The sequence below is a fragment of the Protopterus annectens genome, chromosome 3.part1 (assembly GCF_019279795.1).
Source record: "Protopterus annectens isolate FY-2018-M chromosome 3.part1, PAN1.0, whole genome shotgun sequence".
Taxonomy (NCBI): Eukaryota; Metazoa; Chordata; order Ceratodontiformes; family Protopteridae; genus Protopterus; species Protopterus annectens.
In genome coordinates, this window is record NC_056732.1 from 183115677 (window position 1) to 183134439 (window position 18763).

Consider the following 18763-nt stretch of genomic DNA (forward strand, 5'->3'; position numbering starts at 1 on the left):
AACTTTCACCTTCATTGTGCATTATTGTCTACAATGATGAAAAAGCAAATTTTACAAGAAGATAGATGTCATTTATGCATGTGATTTTTTTTTATCTGTAACAAGTTGTCAATAATTGGGTCTATATCACTTTGTCAAAAGATTAATTGAGTGAATCGATAATTGTCAAACTCAAAACTGTGAAAGCTCAATTAAGCGAATGACCATTTCAGCAAAACGCTTCCTAGGGAACAAAAGTAGTAGGCCAGCAACTGTCCATAACAAATACAACAAAAATTTAAAACCCTGAAAAGTGGGGGGCTTCACCCCCCCCCACTAACTAGATATACCAACTCCGAGATCACACTACAGTCAGGAAAAGGGCAAATCCCCGACAATGGGCAACCACGTCCTTTCCCTAGGAAATGTTTCACTGAAATGATCGTTCACTTAATTGAGCTTTCGCTGAATAGGGTTTGATGATTAGCGATTTGCTCAATTAAGCTTTATCAAAGTGATATAGCCCCAATAAATACATGAGACATTTTCCTAGCAATAGTGCCTTATAATGATGGTGTTAATGTAACTACTTATATGTAAAGTCAATATGTCTGTGATGCTGCTAGTGCTTAATGCTATTGGACTAATACATTATTTCATCAATGTCCTGTTCACTTACAGTGGTCAATAAATCAGACATATACAAACTCTTCCATAGCTAAAAATGCACAGTCAGTCATATATGTACAATAATTTGACATAAGATCCAATAACTCCTCAGCTATGCATCTCATAAAATTTGCATAGTTTCTGCATAAACTCTTCTGGAGTGTCATGAAGGAAAGCATTCAGCAGTTTTACATACATGGATATTTCCATTATAATAAAACCATCTTTTGAAATACAAATTTCTCTACTGTGATACATACTGTCATTATGTTTAGGAAGACTTGTCAAATAATCGATTATATATTTGTCCATTACAGTCTCATTTAAAAAAAGCCAATAAAATGATGTGGAAATGCCATGAAGTTAGATGATGGATTTCTTAAGATACCAACCACATCAGTAGGATTCTCAAGAATCAACTTCAGTTTCAGTTTTTCCTCATGAATTGTAAAAGTTCAAACATGACTTCAGCTTCATCTGTATAACACAAAGGAATAAATCAGAATAATTTTGTAATAACAAATGTTTCCTGAGGTTATAACAAGAAATAATATTAACAATATTTGAATTTGAACTGCTGATTAATGGTGCCATGGTGTTCTGTGACTTCTGCTTCCTTGTTTCCTTCCAGGCTGAGGATATGAATGAATTATAGTTGCTTCTGCAATGCCCCCTTCCCTGTCAACCCCTGTATAGCTGACCACTGTTAAAGTCCAGAAAGAGTGGTCAGTATTTATAACTGTTTGCATATTATCTGCACAACTGCTAGTGCATTTCCTAAACAACTATTGATCTGATTTGGAGACCCTGCTCTACATTAAATCAGGATTAGTACTCATCATTTTGACTATTACAATCACTCACATCTATCTATAAGCTAGATCTAGTCCAGTCAGACACATGCCCCTCTCCTGGGTCTCGTTGTCACAGGAAAAAAACAATTGCTCATTTACCCTCAAATGTTTTGGAGTTGAAATATTTGCCATTATAAGGCACAGAATTATTGCATTTCTTACATCTGCAGAGTTTCAACTTTTAGTGGGCACAGCACACTGCCCATTTGTTTTTCTTTTAAAATCAACCCATTTTATTAACAGTGCTTTGGAATTACTATTGTATACTATTCACTGACTTCTACATTGACTTTCCACAATTCCTTCATCAACTCTGACATGCTGTTCCTGAAAGTCAGCATTTTCTTACTTTTTAGACCTCTGAGAAAGTACCTGACATAAGTAAGCCAGAAATAATATTTTTCTGGCAGTATAATTTCCTCTGTGCTGTCAGATGTTGTTCCTATTACACAGAGATATCCTTTTACAGGATGTATATACCATAAAAGGCTTACACTGGAATACTATTCCCAGTCAAACTATGTACTGCTGATAGACGTCCGGATGGCAGCACTGAGCATGAACCTCACTGGAATTTTGTTGAAATTTCAGCTATCAATTTTGTTTTGCAAACTATACATCCACAAGACTCTCTCGCTCTCTCTCTCTCGCTATATATATATATATATATATATATATATATATACATACACACACACACACACACACACACACACACACACACACACACACATATATATATATATATATATATATATATATATATATATATATATATAGATATATAGCTGAATAGATACATATTTTATGAAGAATATGTATGTGGGAACATAATTTCTGGTAAATGCAGTGCCTGCAAGCGTATTTTAATTTTACTATATTTGCCTGTTAGTTAGCACAGCAGAGACTGGCAGTTAGTACAGAGGATTAAGTCTGTTAGCTGTTAATTTGCTTTCTGTAGTATAGAGTTTGATTCCATTGTCCTCCATTTACTTACTGTGAATTTACCAGGCAGTGCTGTGAGACAATTGAGAAATTGGGGTAGGTTACTCGATCTCCTGAGTGCAAAACTTACTAACTGCCTATGTATACCAGTGGATTAATCATCTGCTGATCTTGGAGACCCTGCTGCAGATAATTAATTACATTGCTCACGTCTATCCTTAGGCAATACATATTCCAGTCAAGCACATGCCTCTCTTCTGGGTCCAAAGACCAAACTGAGGAATAACTATTGCATAATCTACTACTGATCAAATTTTTATTTAGTTAGCTATATGAAGAAAACATTTTTTTTATGTCTTTGTTTGAATTTGTTTACTGGAAAGTCATCTAAAAAGAAACATTTTCAAAGGAAGCATGGGGAGGAAAGCTCTTGATGATATCATTATATCATACATGCAGTATATTTGAACATTTATTCCACAGTATGTGTAAAAAGAAGCAGAGAACACAGTGAGTAATGACATGCAACTCTGTGAATCTACTGATGTTCAATATTATCTTCACAAATTAATACCACTGAGACATAAATACACTAGTAATACAGAAGACAGGGGACAGCAGCAAACAAAATAAACTACACAAAAAATCAGAGGGAGGAGTGTAGGGTGGGAGTTAAGGTCAGTAAGTGGCATTCTGGGAACATAACTGCTTTTTACCTGTAAGAGAGCTATGAACCTCAAATCAAGATTTGAACACCAAGATGATGGTTGCACAACCCAACCCCTCACCCCTGCCATCTGGCATATATTTTTGTGGCAAGCAGACAGTACCATCTCATTACCATCTCTGACCTGTACAAATGCAGCATCATGAGGAGAGCATACATTTTAAAATGTCACTCTGATTGCAGGATCACCATGGTGATTTATCTGGCAAAATGTTTGCGATGTCCAGCCTTCTGCATTAGAAAAACAATCAGAACCATACAACCAAGAATCCCATAACATGTGTACCATCTTAACAAAAAAACAAACCACAAAGAACTCTACAGACATTCAGAACTCTGCCCCAACTTCAAAAACTTCACTTTTCATGTGTTACATAATGTCCTCACTGCCTCTGAGAGTGGAAAAGTTAGACAGACTATTACAAAACAAAGAACTTCACTGGTGGAACAGATTAAATGTGTGAAACCCCCCTGGTCTCAATGAGATTATTTCTATTAAATGCCACTTCTACCCTAGATCTCTGAAAAATCAGGACTACTATTAAGTATTCACCTTCGACTGATAAGATCCTTTCCATACGAATGCATCCATCAGAACTACTGTCTACTAGCGAGCCAGGATTTATAGGGGCCACCACATCACAACATACACAAATCTGATGGGTGAATTTCCATCTCTGACTCACTTGGTACTGTGCAGTAATGTAGCATGGGGAAACATGTGAAACTGTGCAGTGAAATAGCATAGGTAATCAGGAAAGACATAATCAGTTCCACCCAAGAATTCTAGACACTTGTACTTGTCAAGTACTGGTTGATGCTTACAGGGTTATTTTCAGTTCTATTTCAGGCTTCTCATAGCAGTGGTTTCCTGGACTAACCTACTACTGTCCAAGCAGCAGTTTTATTGCTACTACCCACAACCCTGCAGACATCACCTAATCTTCTAACAGCACAGGAGAAATACAAGTAAGTGTTTACTCTTGTTTCTCTTGCCCACCATACTTATATACCCCATTTCAGTTTTCTCACATATCCTATGTGATTGTTTTCCTCTGTGTTATCCTAGTAGGTGAGCAAATGTTTTCAGGAATTTACTCCCTAACAGATTTCTTAATTGCAATCTGTGTGCTAGGTTTATTTTCTTACCGTATCTCCCTAAACATCCACTAATATCCCATGACTCTTCCCACCTTGTACCTTTCTTTCATCTTGTTTGATTTTCAGTACTATTGGATTATGGGACATTGTACATATAAATGTATATATGCTGCGATTATTTGTAAATTTTGGAACGGTTTGCAGATTTTTGTTGTTACCCTCTTTTCATTTATTTCACTTAGTTGGCACTTAATGTTTTTAATTCAGGTTAACACAGACTGCATGCCATCACATCCCAGGAGCTGATGTGAGGTTTGGTATTATAAACAGGACTTTGCTCACTAAGGCTCCTTCTCCTCACTCACAACATGCCCTTCACCCAGGCCTACATAATTTTTGCAGCCCTTATGAAGTTCCACTCTCTTGGCCACTTGATTTGATGAAGCCCATCACTTGATTGAAAGCACATCGCCTCTCCACCATCACCAAGCTACAGAGGTTCATAGTTTTATTGGTATTTACTAGGCTATTCATCTATGAGGATCTTCAGAAGCTTCGACATACATTTTAGCCCTTATATATGAATAACCCAGAGTCCTTGTATTTTAGGTACAAATAATCCAGAGCTGGAGAAACATTTACATGTTATCCAAATACCCATAAGGGAAAAGGGTGCTAATCCAGGAGTAAACTTGCAGTTTCTCATCCATTCAGCTATATTACAGTTGAAGAGAGTAACAGACATTCTTTACATGCTGAGGAAGGTGATTCCAGAAAAGTGGCATTCTCTGTGATGCATATCTGTCTCTTCAAGATATTCTATTTATGTTCTAGAAGAAAGTAAGATCTACAGAGTGGGTGTTTTTGCTACTATTGGATTTGCAAATGGATAACAGGTCTGAAAGTATGAGGTCGGTTGAGGCTCTGTAGGTGAAGAAGAGATTGTCCCTCAGTAGCCTGTAGGACACTGAGAAGAGGGACAGGAATTTGAGATGGTAATTGTATCTTTTATGGTTTAGCACCTTGATTTTCTTGGTGAGAAAATGTTCCTGTTATTCAAGTTGTGTCAAGTGATTGGACAGAGACATACCAAAGGGGACGTTACACTCAATGATCAGCCTAATAATAGCTGAATACAGTGGAATGATAACATCTCTGGACCTGGACACCATACCCTACCTAATAATCTGCTCAATGACACAGAGTTTTCTTACAAAAGTGGATAGATGTTGATCGAAGAGCAACTCATTATTTATACAGGTTCCCAGGTCCATAACTACTCAATACATTTTTAGGGTTATGTTGTTGATGTGATAGATACAGGAGATGCCATGCTTGCATAAGGATGCTATTATAGAGTTTCTGACATTTAGTCTAAGGCAATGATTCTGACACTAGCTATTGTTTTGGAAAGGCACTTTTGGGGGATCTTGTTGTCCTCTGAAGAGTTTATGATGGCACCAAGTTTTCAGTCATTTGCAAACTTGGTCAACCATAAACCTCAACATTAGCATTTTGAGAAGTAAATGCCAAAGACGAGTGCACAGGGAATGAAACCTGGTGTACACTGCTAGTGACAAGTCTTTTGGAGGAGGTAGATCTGCTCACCCAACTTTCCTGGGTTCTATTAGTGAGCCACTTCATTATCCAATGAGTTACATAGGCATTTATATTTAGCTGTCTATCAACCATACTTGAGTGTGGAATGGTGTCAAACAGCATTGTGAGGCCTATATATCCAGTGTGTAGCAATGTCCAATTTACCATTGCTTCAGTAACCTTCTCAAATAAATCAGTCAGGTTAATCAGGCAGGACCAGCCTTAACAAAACTGAAATGACCTGGTCACAAGTTTTCAGGTTGCTTATATCCTTAGCTATTAATTCCACAATAATCATTTCCATAGCCTTACAGATGAGACTGGTCAGGACTTATTCATTTATAATTGCATGAGCCTGTTGACACCCCATCATTGTACAGGGTTATGACTGTTGCCGTTCTCCATTCATCCAACACAAACTTTGTTTGAAGGCTGTTATTTATAGCCTCTGTAGGAGGAATGACAGGTTATGTTTCAGGCTGGCCAGTATGCATCCTGTTATATTATCTGGTGGTATAGAAGCAGTCTTCTTTGCCTTGGATAGTGCTTTGAGGAATTGTTCATGATTGATTTGAGGGGGGTGTGGGTGGCAATATGTGATCTGGGAATCTGGGGAGAGCAGGGGTTGAAGTTAGAGCTAAATTTATCTGCTAATAGATTGGCTATGTCCTTTGGGTCTGAGTATGTGATGTCATTTACTATTAGTTCTGCACAGTGCTGGACATTGTTTCTGAGGTTTCTAACATAGTTAAAGAAGGCTTTGTGTTTGTAGTTTTACAACGTATCTAGCTCTGGTTGATTTGATCAGGGCATTCGTTACCTGTTATGTTTAGGAAGAGTAATTTTGGTATCTAGAGAATTACTTGGGTTTTACATGCCATTCATTTCTTTGAGTTTATTGTAGAGCCTGTTTTTTATCTAGATTCTGCCGTAGGGGGTTATTTTTAAATTTGGCATTGTATTTACTTCAGAGGGGCACAGATGCATCTATGTAGCTATTTACATGTGCACAGAATTTGGTTGTAAATCATTCTGAATTCCTACTCACCATTTCATAGGTATCACTTTCTAAAAGTGTTAACATAATGTTAGAATAATCCTCATTATATAGCACCACTAGTCCCCCACCCTTATCCGGTTTCATGAACCTAAGTGGGAGACTTCTAAGTAGTGATAATAGTGACCTTTCCTCTTCTGAGATGTTACCCTTATATTTCCCTTTCACAGGGTATTTTGTTAACTCTCTGAATTCATTTTCACAAAGTTGTTCAAACATATTTAGTGTGGCATTCTGAGGTGGATTAAAAGTACTTACTACCCTTAATTCATTTTCATTAAATACAGTAGTACCAAACAGAATACTCAAATTGAGCTTACGGATGAACAACTTAAAATCAATTAACAATTCTGCTATATCACATTTTTTAGTGGGTACAAAGGTAAGGCCTTTCCCAAAAAGTTCGACCAATGTCCTATCAATACAACACTCGGTAAAATTGTAAATAGTAAAATCTCCTTCATTGTTTGTCAATGTCTCAAACAATTTTAACCCTGGTACTTGTTGTTGCTGTGAGTGTTGTATTTTTTTCTTGAATCCCTGTTGTGGATTCGATCTCCAGTTGTCCCTCCCCCCTCTGTATTTTTTTTGGGGGGGCTTGTGTTTGCCATTGATTATTATCAGGGGGGAAATGTTGGTTCGAACTTGAGCCACTGGTTTCTTCCTCAAATGTTTCACCGTCAATATTTGTATGACTAAAGTCCGTTGATGAATTTGTGCCTTGACTAACAGGAATGTTTCTATTATATAGTGTTCTTCCCTGGTCTTTTACAGGCGTCTGGTCCGTGTTCGTTCTATAGTTACGGGAACCATTTTGGGAACTTGGTGGCTTCGGAAAGGCCACCCCTTCTTTATAAGCTTTCAAATCTCTCTGTTCGCAAAACTTGCACCTACTGGTGAACAGTGCTCACAGTGCCCGTCATTTTATGTGGGTAAAACGGACAGGCCTTTGCGTGATAGGATTTATGAGCATGTCTATGCAATAGCAAGGAATAAAAGTGAAAATGCTTTAGCTAGACATTGTGCAGAGAATCTGGGCCATTCATTTAAATTCATGGTTATTAGTCAAACTAATAAGTGTTTGATAGAACATGACTTTTTGAATGATAACTACTTGAAATTGGAACTTGAAAAGCATGAATTGAGCTGGCAATTACGGTTGGCAGCCTGTAGAGAACCAGGCTTAAACGAACTATGTTCAATAACATGTATATTAAAAATTAGAAATTTATTAAGGTAACTTAATTAATAATTATAATTATTTAATTTCAAAAAAATCTTTTAATAAAAAAACCTTAAATTAATTCAAGCTATAATATGAAGTAGGCTGCAGCATCAATCATATAGTACACAGACTTGTAAATCCATTATTTATATTTATATTTATTTATATACTTCTCTTTAGAATGAACTTTTATAGAATTATTCATAATTTTAATTATTATTAATAAATTGACTTGTAGGTAGTTCTTAGTAAGACTATGTGGAAATAAAATGTTTTTTAAAGAATAGGTTTTTAAATATTTTTAAACACGCATATATACATAAACAGGGACGCGAGTATCTGTTGCTTTAAACAGTTTGTGCTGAATAGCAGTAATTAACACAACGCACCTGCATTTATCTGATGAATGTATATTTAAACACAAGTTTTGTTAGTGCTAGCTTTGTCTGAAGAAGTCTTGATATTGATCGGAATGAAAAACGCTTGTAGCGTTTTACTTTTATCTGTCTTTGTTTATTCTTGGAGAGTATTGCGTTTTAATAAACATTGTGGATTATTTAAAATGAAAATCAGCCTTTCGTATTTGGTGTTGGCAATGATTCTGAATATGTAGATGGGTCATTAGGTTGTAAAAGAATTTTAAATTTAACCAGTTCTTCATTCATTCATTTTTTTAGTATATTAGCTTTAACATAATCTCTGAATACTGAGCTGTTGGAGGGTGCTTCTGGCTTCAGTCTTATATTGAATGTGACTGATTTGTGGTCTGATTCGACTAGGGAGGAAGTTACAACTCACAGGGAGTACAGCTGAGCCATATTGGTACAAATCAAATTGAAAATTTTTGTTACTCCTAGTTGGGGTGTTGATTAAATGGTTAGGAAAGTTTGTATTTTAAAGTCCAGAAATCTCTGGGCACGTTTTAGTGCATGTATGTTTCCCATTTGATGGATGTAGTTGAAGTCTCCTTGGAGAATGGTGTTTGGCTGAATGCAAAGGGACTCCATGCTAGTCAGGCAGGAGTTATGGGACAAGGGGAACATAGAGAGGTCCTAATAGTTAGCTATGGTGTAATAAGGGGTTGTGTTAATTGTTGGTTAGAAGTGGAGGAGGTCCAGGTCATTATTCTGCCTAACATAATTTTTTTTCCTTTGCCAACTCAGGTACCAGAATCAGTTGCCATGACTTCTACCACTGGTTGGTTATCTTCCCCACCCACATCCCATTAGACTAACCCTGACACCTCCCCCTCCCCCATCACAACCTGACTGGCAAGTGCATCTCACTTTTGAGCTTAGGGGTAGGAAGATTCTTTGATTGAAACTGTTTAGTGTCTTTATAAAGTTTTACTTCATCATCATCATCATCATCATCATCATCATTATTAATATTATTATTATTAAATTTGTTTTACAAAAAGCATTTGTATGTCGGTGTATTGCTTGTTTGGAAGATTTCTGAATGTGGTAAGAGAGGACCATGATTCAGTAGCAGAGCTCTGTTTCCTGTTCTACCAGGCTTCATCTCTAAGTAGTAAGAGTTGCTTGAGTTCCTTAGTCACCAATTATTTTTAAGTGATTTAGTAATCTTCTAACTAGGATAAAGAGTTTCTCCTGAAGAAGGAGCAAGATTTGGGTTAAGATAGATGCTGATTTGTTTCGATCTTGAATGTTGAGGAATGGGGACCAGTCAAATGCTGATTTTGGTCTAAAGGTTACATGTTTGGGACAAGGCTTAAGGTGTGGGCTGAATATTGAGAAAGTGACAGGACAGTCATTGTTGAATGCTAGAGAATGGATAGCAAAGTCGGAGATAAAGTTGTTTGTGATTACTTCATCAGCCATGGGGTGGTTGTGTGATTGTATGTTGGGATATACAGGTTCAGAGGTTAGTTGCATAAGGTTGAAAACATCCAAAATTCTACCCTGTCATTGGCTACAGGTCAAAGAAAATGGAGGTTAAAGTCTCCTAGAATGTTAACATTGCATTTATTGGGGTAGAATGCAAACTGTTAGTTATAACATATTTGAATCTCATTTCCTTACCTCTAAGAGAACAATCTTTCTAACACAGGGAATTGCCAGGCTGGACATGCAGTATCCAGAATGGAAGCCATTTCAGTCTGGAAAGAAATAGATATTCCCCGGGATTCATGAAGCTCGGCGCAAGGCCGGCGTAAGGCCTGCGCCGGCGGTGCATGGAATATCCGGCGCAGTAGCGCCATATACATATTAATGAGAGCGCACCGGAATCACAGACACGTGCGTAGTGTACGTGAGCGAGCCCAGGTAGGATGCGTCTGGAGGCGTGTCTAAGCCGGCAGGAGGTGAGCAACCTAATGTGCTGACAGCCACGGTCCGCCCACAATAGTAATGGCAGCAGCCAGGTCCCGTGCAGAATGAAACGCGCACGTACAGTGCAACATAGTCCCGTTCCAAATTAACGGAGAAGCAAATAGAAGCCACCAAGGCATAAGTGTACCCGTTCAAGGAGCAAAGGATACGCATAAGACCGCCTCCGTCCGCAATGCACTGTCAGTGTTTACACTCAGAGAAGGTGTACAGCCGCATGTCAGCGCCGCACCGACATAGGAGCAGCGACTAAGGTCACCACCTGTCCCACTTTGTTTGGGGCAGTCTCTCCATGGACAGTTGTGTCCCGAAAAAACGTATTAGAAATGGCTGATGTGCTACGAGTGTAGGACACAATGATATCCCGTATGTAATGTAATGGTAGCATGAATTGGTTACTTCTGTAACAGAAATACCGAAATGACACAATAAACAGAATAAGCAAGGAAATTGCCACAATAATAAGCAAATTATTTAGGCAAACAAGTGAATTTCTATGCTATATAGTGACCGTTTGTATGTGTCGGCCTGTAAAGGCAGATGTGAGTCCCGGAAATATCCCAGATCGGAAAATGGAAAAGGTGGAAACCCCAGCAGCAACATGGGCATGGTCACCAGGGTTACCTGCTGTCCCAAAGTGCCATGGACAGTCCCTGATTGGACAGTCGTGTCCCTGCAACAATCGTAAAATGGAAAATGACCTGCGATCCCCTGCCACGCAAATTCCGCAATATACATGTAAATAGTAGCATAAAACATATACATTACGGTATGGAACACAGACATGGCATAAGAAAATAAATAAGGAACCCAAACGCTAACAGAATAGGCTCATAGTATGGCAAACAAGTGAAGTTCTGTCTACTGCACTAGCCCTGGGTATGTGTAGTCCTGCAAATTTCAAGTGTCCACATAACATGCCCCACTATGGGCATTGGAAAAGGTGCCAACCATAATGGTCACAAGCAGTAGTGACAGTACATAGCCGGGTAGCTGTGCCGACATAACAACAGTAAGGAAGCAAGATACCCCAAACACAGGCAAACATGTGCATAGCAACATATCCCAGACCCAGCAACATCTCTGTTGCATACACTGGATGGTGTATGATGAAGTGTAATATCCAGAAGCAGAACCCATGCATTCGGATGTACTACACAATAGCCTCATTGTACATGTCAGTCACACCCATGTATACCCCAGCACCCAAACCTGCTAGCATCCGTGTGCAGCTATACAACCACACACAATGTGCATACCTGAACTGTGGTAAGATGTTTGTGTTAGGCAATGCCACGGGCAAATCATTACCCACATGTCAGCAACCCACCGCAGGTACAGATATGTAAATGGCTGCATGTGAATGTGTCAGCAGAATGTGTACATCCGGCATGTAGTATGTACCCGTCCAAACCATCTAGGTTTGCATATGACACGGTGCACATAAGTGTACACATGTGGACAAGTCGGGTCGTTGGACCACCGCAGCGACGATTATCTTTGCAGTGAAGTCGATCACATATAGCGGAACAGGTGCCTAACACACAGGACATCCTAACAGGGTGCTACAGGCAAAGAAGGGGAAACTGGGACATCACATGTGGAGATTAGCGTGGCTGGACGGACAAATACACACGGTCAAGGTAAAGGATGGAACAACATGCATATGGCTGGATGGATGTTGTTCGTAAAATATATAGAAACACATATGAAGTTCCAGTTTACACTCGAAATACTATATAATGTATTGAATTGTACCGTACAATATGGCAGCAGAACTAAGCCTGCATGTAATTGGTGAAGCTAAGCTGTACTGTGATGGAATTCTGAACCTGGCAGTAAGCAGGACAGCAGGCTCATGTCTGTCATCATTAATTATGTGCTGGGTTACAGAACAATAAATGTATGTACATGCATAACAGCACTCCTTCCCCAGAGGAGGATGGCCTTGTGAGCTCAATGGAAGATAGCAGTACAACTCCCTACCAGACAGACAAAGCAACGTATCAAGAAATTAACTGTCCACTGTATCGTAACAGTCTAGGGTCCTTGAAACAGCTACAATCACAAAAGGATACTGTAATGTACAAGGTGCCTTGCAAGGCTGTGTTATTCCCATGAGAAAACAATTTAAGTTCCCATGATGTACACAGTCTGGGGTTGTTGTTCCGATAATAAAGTGGCAATACCTCCCAATCGTGACCTCTGGGTATGGTATGAAAGTGGTTGTTAACCTGCAACATTGGATGTATAGCATTGGTTTCTGGTGTCGGAAGACATGGTTCCTGTAGCACAACACAGTATGGGTAGTCAAGCACACATACACGATTGCTGAACACACAGCATCAGTGAAACCCAATGCTCACAAGGACACAGTCCGACAAGCTCTACACTTTACATATGCACAGTGGTGTCCAGTGTAGGACCCAAAAATTGTGGAAAGAACCAAATTATGTCTTATTTCAATGTGTACCTGAAATCAGTGTCGTCACAGGTACACATATGCACCGCAAGAGTGTTTAATGTTGCTGATAGCTATGCATGTAATGCAGCACAGATGCACAGCAATACCCAGGGTACGGGTCCATAGAACTGCGCCCACATCACAGTCCGCACATGACGGATGTGTAATGGGTACTGTCAATTGTTGCAGTCAAGGGATTCTGGGTATGTAGACTCTGTGCTCGGTGTTGTTTCGCAGGCAATCCTTTCTCCCGCCCCGTGGGAGGGATGTGTCGTATCACCTGCCTTACTCTCCGCTAATAATGCAAACCATACTCCGGAGAATGCTAAATGTAGGTGTGTAATGTGTACAGCCCTATACTACTGTCCAGTAGGCAATTGTCATGGATGGACACCCGTATGGCCAGAATGGCACCCACAACTGCAAACCGGGTAAATGACATAGCCGCGGGAAGGCATAACACAGGAAATACACATAGGGACTACAGTTGACATTCCACATACAAAGCAGGACCGTCGTGCCAACACCGGCGTACACAGCACTCAATCTGCCAGCAACAGACTGAGGAGCACCCGCTACCGTACAGCGTAACAGATGTGCGACCTGTGGAACACATACTAATGGCACACACACAACGTCAAGTAGGATATGTAAACTATGGCTTTCCCACCTATGAAGACAACATGGTTAAATGAATGCATAGGTAAGCAACATGTTCTGGTGGTGTTATAGTGGAAATACAGTGACGGATATGTCCCATTGGGACGTCTGCGGTTTAAATGGAGCATTTGCTAACCAGCATCTTTGGATGTATGTAATTTGTCCACAGTAGTAAATCACCTGGTTATGTAGCACCATGTGGAATGGGTAGTCCAACAGACATCCGCGATTTCTGAACACACAGTATCAGTGAAACCCACTGCTCACAAGGACACAGTCCGACAAGCTCTACACTTTACATATGCACAGTGGTGTCCAATGTAGGACCCAAAAATTTGTCTAAAGACAGGAATGCCGCCTTCTTTCAACACTTAAGTGAACTCATTGTCGTCACAGGTACACATATGCACATAAGCGTGTTTAATGTTGCTGATAGCTGTCCATGTAATGCAGCACAGATGCACAGAAATACCCAGGGTACCGGGTCCATAGCACTGCATCCACATCACACTTCCGCACACATGACGGATGTGTAATGGGTACTATCAATTGTTGCGGTCAAGGGATACAGGGTAAGTAGAGCCTGTGCTGCGTGTAGTTTCGCAGGCAATCCTTCCTCCCGCCCAGTGGGAGGGATGAGTGAGTAGCACCTGCCTTACTCTCCGCTAATAATGCAAACCATACTCCGGAGAATGCTAAATGTAGGTGTGGAATGTGTACAGCCCTATACTAGTGTCCAGTAGGCAATTGTCATGGATGGACACCCGTATGGCCAGGATGGCACCCACAACTGCAAACCCGGGTAAATGACATAGCGGTAAGGCATGACACAGGAAATACACATAGGGACCACAGTTGACATTCCACATACAGAGCCGGACTGTCGTGCCAACACCGGCGTACACAGCACTCAGTCTGCCAGCAACAGACTGAGGAGCACCCGCTACCGTACAGCGGAACAGATGTACGACCTGTGGAACACATACTAATGGCACACACACAACGTCAAGTAGGATATGTAAGCTATGGCATTCCCACCTATGAAGACAACATGGTTAAATGAATGCATAGGTAAGCAACATGTTGCGGTGGTGTTATATTGGAAATACAGTGACGGATATGTCCCATTGGGATGTCTGCGGTTTATATGAAGCAGTTGGTAACCAGCATCTTTGGATGTATGTCATTTGTTCACAGTACTAAATCAGCTGGTTATGTAGCACCATGTGGAATGGGTAGTCAAACAGACATCCGCGATTCCTGAACACACAGTATCAGTGAAATCCACTGCTCACAAGGACACAGTCCGACAAGCTCTACACTTTACATATGCACAGTGGTGTCCATTGTAGGACCCAAAAATTTGTCTAAAGACAGCTCTTCCGCCTTATTTAATCACCTAACGGAACTCATTGTAGTCACAGGTACACATATGCACCATAGCGTGTTTAATGTTGCTGATAGCTGTCCATGTAATGCAGCACAGATGCACAGAAATACCCAGGGTACCGGGTCCATAGAACTGCATCCACATCACACTTCCGCACACATGACGGATGTGTAATGGGTACTGTCAATTGTTGCGGTCAAGGGATTCTGGGTATGTAGACTCTGTGCTCGGTGTTGTTTCGCAGGCAATCCTTCCTCCCGCCCTGTGGGAGGGATGTGTCGTAGCACCTGCCTTACTCTCCGCTAATAATGCAAACCATACTCCGGAGAATGCTAAATGTAGGTGTGGAATGTGTACAGCCCTATACTAGTGTCCAGTAGGCAATTGTCATGGATGGACACCCGTATGGCCAGGATGGCACCCACAACTGCAAACCGGCTAGATGACAAAGCGGCGGTAAGGCATGACACAGGAAATACACATAGGGACCACAGTTGACATTCCACATACAAAGCCGGACTGTCGTGCCAACACCGGCGTACACAGCACTCAGTCTGCCAGCAACAGACTGAGGAGCACCCGCTACCGTACAGCGGAACAGATGTGTGACCTGTGGAACACATACTAATGGCACACACACAACGTCACGTAGGATGTGTAAACTATGGCATTCCCACCTACGAAGACAACATGGTTAAATGAATGCATAGGTAAGCAACATGTTCTGGTGGTGTTATATTGGAAATATAGTGACGGATATGTCCCATTGGGATGTCTGAGGTTTATATGAAGCAGTTGGTAACCAGCATCTTTGGATGTATGTCATTTGTTCACAGTACTAACTCAGCTGGTTATGTAGCACCATGTGGAATGGGTAGTCAAACAGACATCCGCGATTAGGGAACATACACCAGCAGTGAAAAGCACTGGGCAGGTGGACACAGTCCAGCAACATCTAACTTGACATATGCACATCGGTGTCCATTGTAGGACCCAAAAATTCTGTTCAGAGAATGCCTGCTAGCTTCCTGCATTACTCATGTGACCTAATTGTCGTCACCACGTCACAGGTACACATAGGCACGCAAGCGTGTTCAATGTTGATGATAGCTGTCCATGAACTGCAGCACACATGCACAGAAATACCCAGGGTATCGGGTCCATTCAGCTGCGTCCACATCACACTGCAGCACACATGAAGGATGTGTAATGGGTACTGTCCACTGTTGCAGTCAAGGAGTCTGGGTATGTAGAATCTGGCCTCGGTGTTGTTTCGCAGGCAATCCTTTGTCCCGCCCCGTGGGAGGGGCGTGTGCGTAGCACATGCGTCACTCTCCGCTAATAATGCACACCATACTCCGGGGAATGCAAAATGCAGGTGTGAAATGTGTACAGCCCTATACCAGTGTATAGTAGGCAATTCACATGGATGGACAAGCGTATGACTAAGATGGCACACATAAATGCAAACCCGGTGGAATTACACTGCCGTAGTAAGGCATTACACAAGTCATACACATAGGGACTACAGTTGACATTCCCCATACAAGAAACACAGACAACCAGCCGATGAAGTCCAAAGCAAAGGCGAGGTACTGTAGGGACCGTCAGTGACCAACCAGAGCACACCAAGAATTAAAGGCAGTCACCATAGTCTATTGGAGCCCACTTCGTCTGCTTCATAAGCAGACTTATTCAGACTACATACAATGCAGTCCAACCTACTACATTTACAAGCATTAATTGGTTGGTACATTAGATGTGCTAGGTACTAATTACATGCCTTAAAGGCAGACAAGCGAACAAACCTTACTTGGGTTACACATCCCACACAGTGAGGACATCAGACATTGCTTGAAGGTACAGTCTTCATCGGAAAATGGAAATATATGTACATATATGAAACATGAACCAACATAAAATGTTTTCCAAATGTCTGACTGTGTAAGCTACATATATATGTCCTACGGATTGTGCCAATATATTAACAGAACTGCAGACACCTAGTAATATGAATGAACCATAATATATACACATAAACCGTATGATTATGACTACTGTAAAATAGACCAACGAAATGTAAAGATTCACAATGTGCTAATGTAACATTCATTTAGAAGGTTACTTAAATAAATCAATCCAGACATCCATGTGTAAATACTAACAGAAGGCCAGCGAGGTGCTTGCCCTCACATGTACTGGGATGTCGTTCCACAGCATAGTGAGTGTCTGGGTGATGAATCCGTCCCAACAACACGTTCGATTAATGACAGTGTCAAGGTGTCGTCAGCTGCCCTTGTGGTTCTGAGGATCTACCTTATTTACGTGAAGCATAGTCATCAGATCTGGGTTCGACTTAGCCGTGCATGCCAGGCACGGGTCACCTCTGGGCAAGTGGTATGCAACTGTATACAGCTGGAATTCTTTCAGTCGGTCAGTATAACACATATACCTGAGACCCTGCATCCGTTTGTCGAAGAACTGTTGGTGCCTTTCCAGCTGCTGCAGGTGTTGGGTCAGATACATTGTGAACGGGCATTGTACCCAATCATAGGTCTATTGAGTGATGAGTACAAGGGGACAATGACCTCCCTGATCTAGATGTGAATCCCTTCATGATGATGTGGGCAATGTGGAAGGTCTACCTAACTATGTTAGCAACATGTGTGTCTAACCAGCGGTTAACAACAACACCTGTATACAGATCACTGGTTACTCCCTCCGTGCTCAGTGGACTGCCACCTATATGGTAGCTCGGGGTAACCTTGTTCATCCCGAAGGGTATGCCTATGCATTTCCTGGCATTTAGCTGTAGGACATGTCTCTGGTACCACTTATCCACATCTGTGAGGCACTCCTGAAGGATATCTGTGTCAGATGTGTGTCTGACTTTGGCATCCGGTTTGCAGTCGTATGCAAACATTGTCACCCATAACCCCTGTGTATGCGTGTACATTGGAAGCGTAGATGCTGGAAATAGTGGACCCAGGACTGAGCCCCATGGGACACCACCTGTGACTGGCTGTGAGTATGACATGGCGCCAGCAACTATGGCCATGTGTGTTCTGTGACTTAGCCCGTTTGCAACCCATATGGCGATGTATGGATTTACATTCAAGATGACGGGTTTATCAAGTATACCCGAGGGGTATTGTGTCGAAGGCCTCTGCCGGGTTGAGGTAGGCTGTATGGACTGCTTTACCCTCAGCAATGGCCTTGGTGACTGATTCTACAAAGTGAAACACGTGTAAAGGGCATGATCTGACTATGACCAAGCTAAACTGGGTTGTATCCAAAGTATGCGGGTCCCCTATGTCTTTATCTATGTGTCCCATTATGATCCATCTCCATGGCTTTGCAGATAAGGCTTGTCAAACTAATGGTATGGTAATAACCAGGGTCAGTGGAGGCACCATCTATGTGGAGTGTGACTACAGTCGCCCTGTGCTACTACTCAGGTGCGTATCCTGAGGTGAGGCTAGGATTACACAGCTGTCCAGTGTGGGTTAAATTCCCCATAGAGTTCCTGGAGTGCACAGCTGGGACACCATGTGGACCCATGGATGCTGTGTTGACTGCCTTGGGGCTGGATGTGGGTAATGCTGGACATACCCACGGCAGGCGTGCCACGTTCGAGTCCGATGCCCAAGGGACCACACACATAGCCGGCCTTAGGCATAGGCCAAGTAGGTAGCCGTCTAGGGTGTTGCTCTACTCGGGCACCTTTCCAGACTCTATTTGG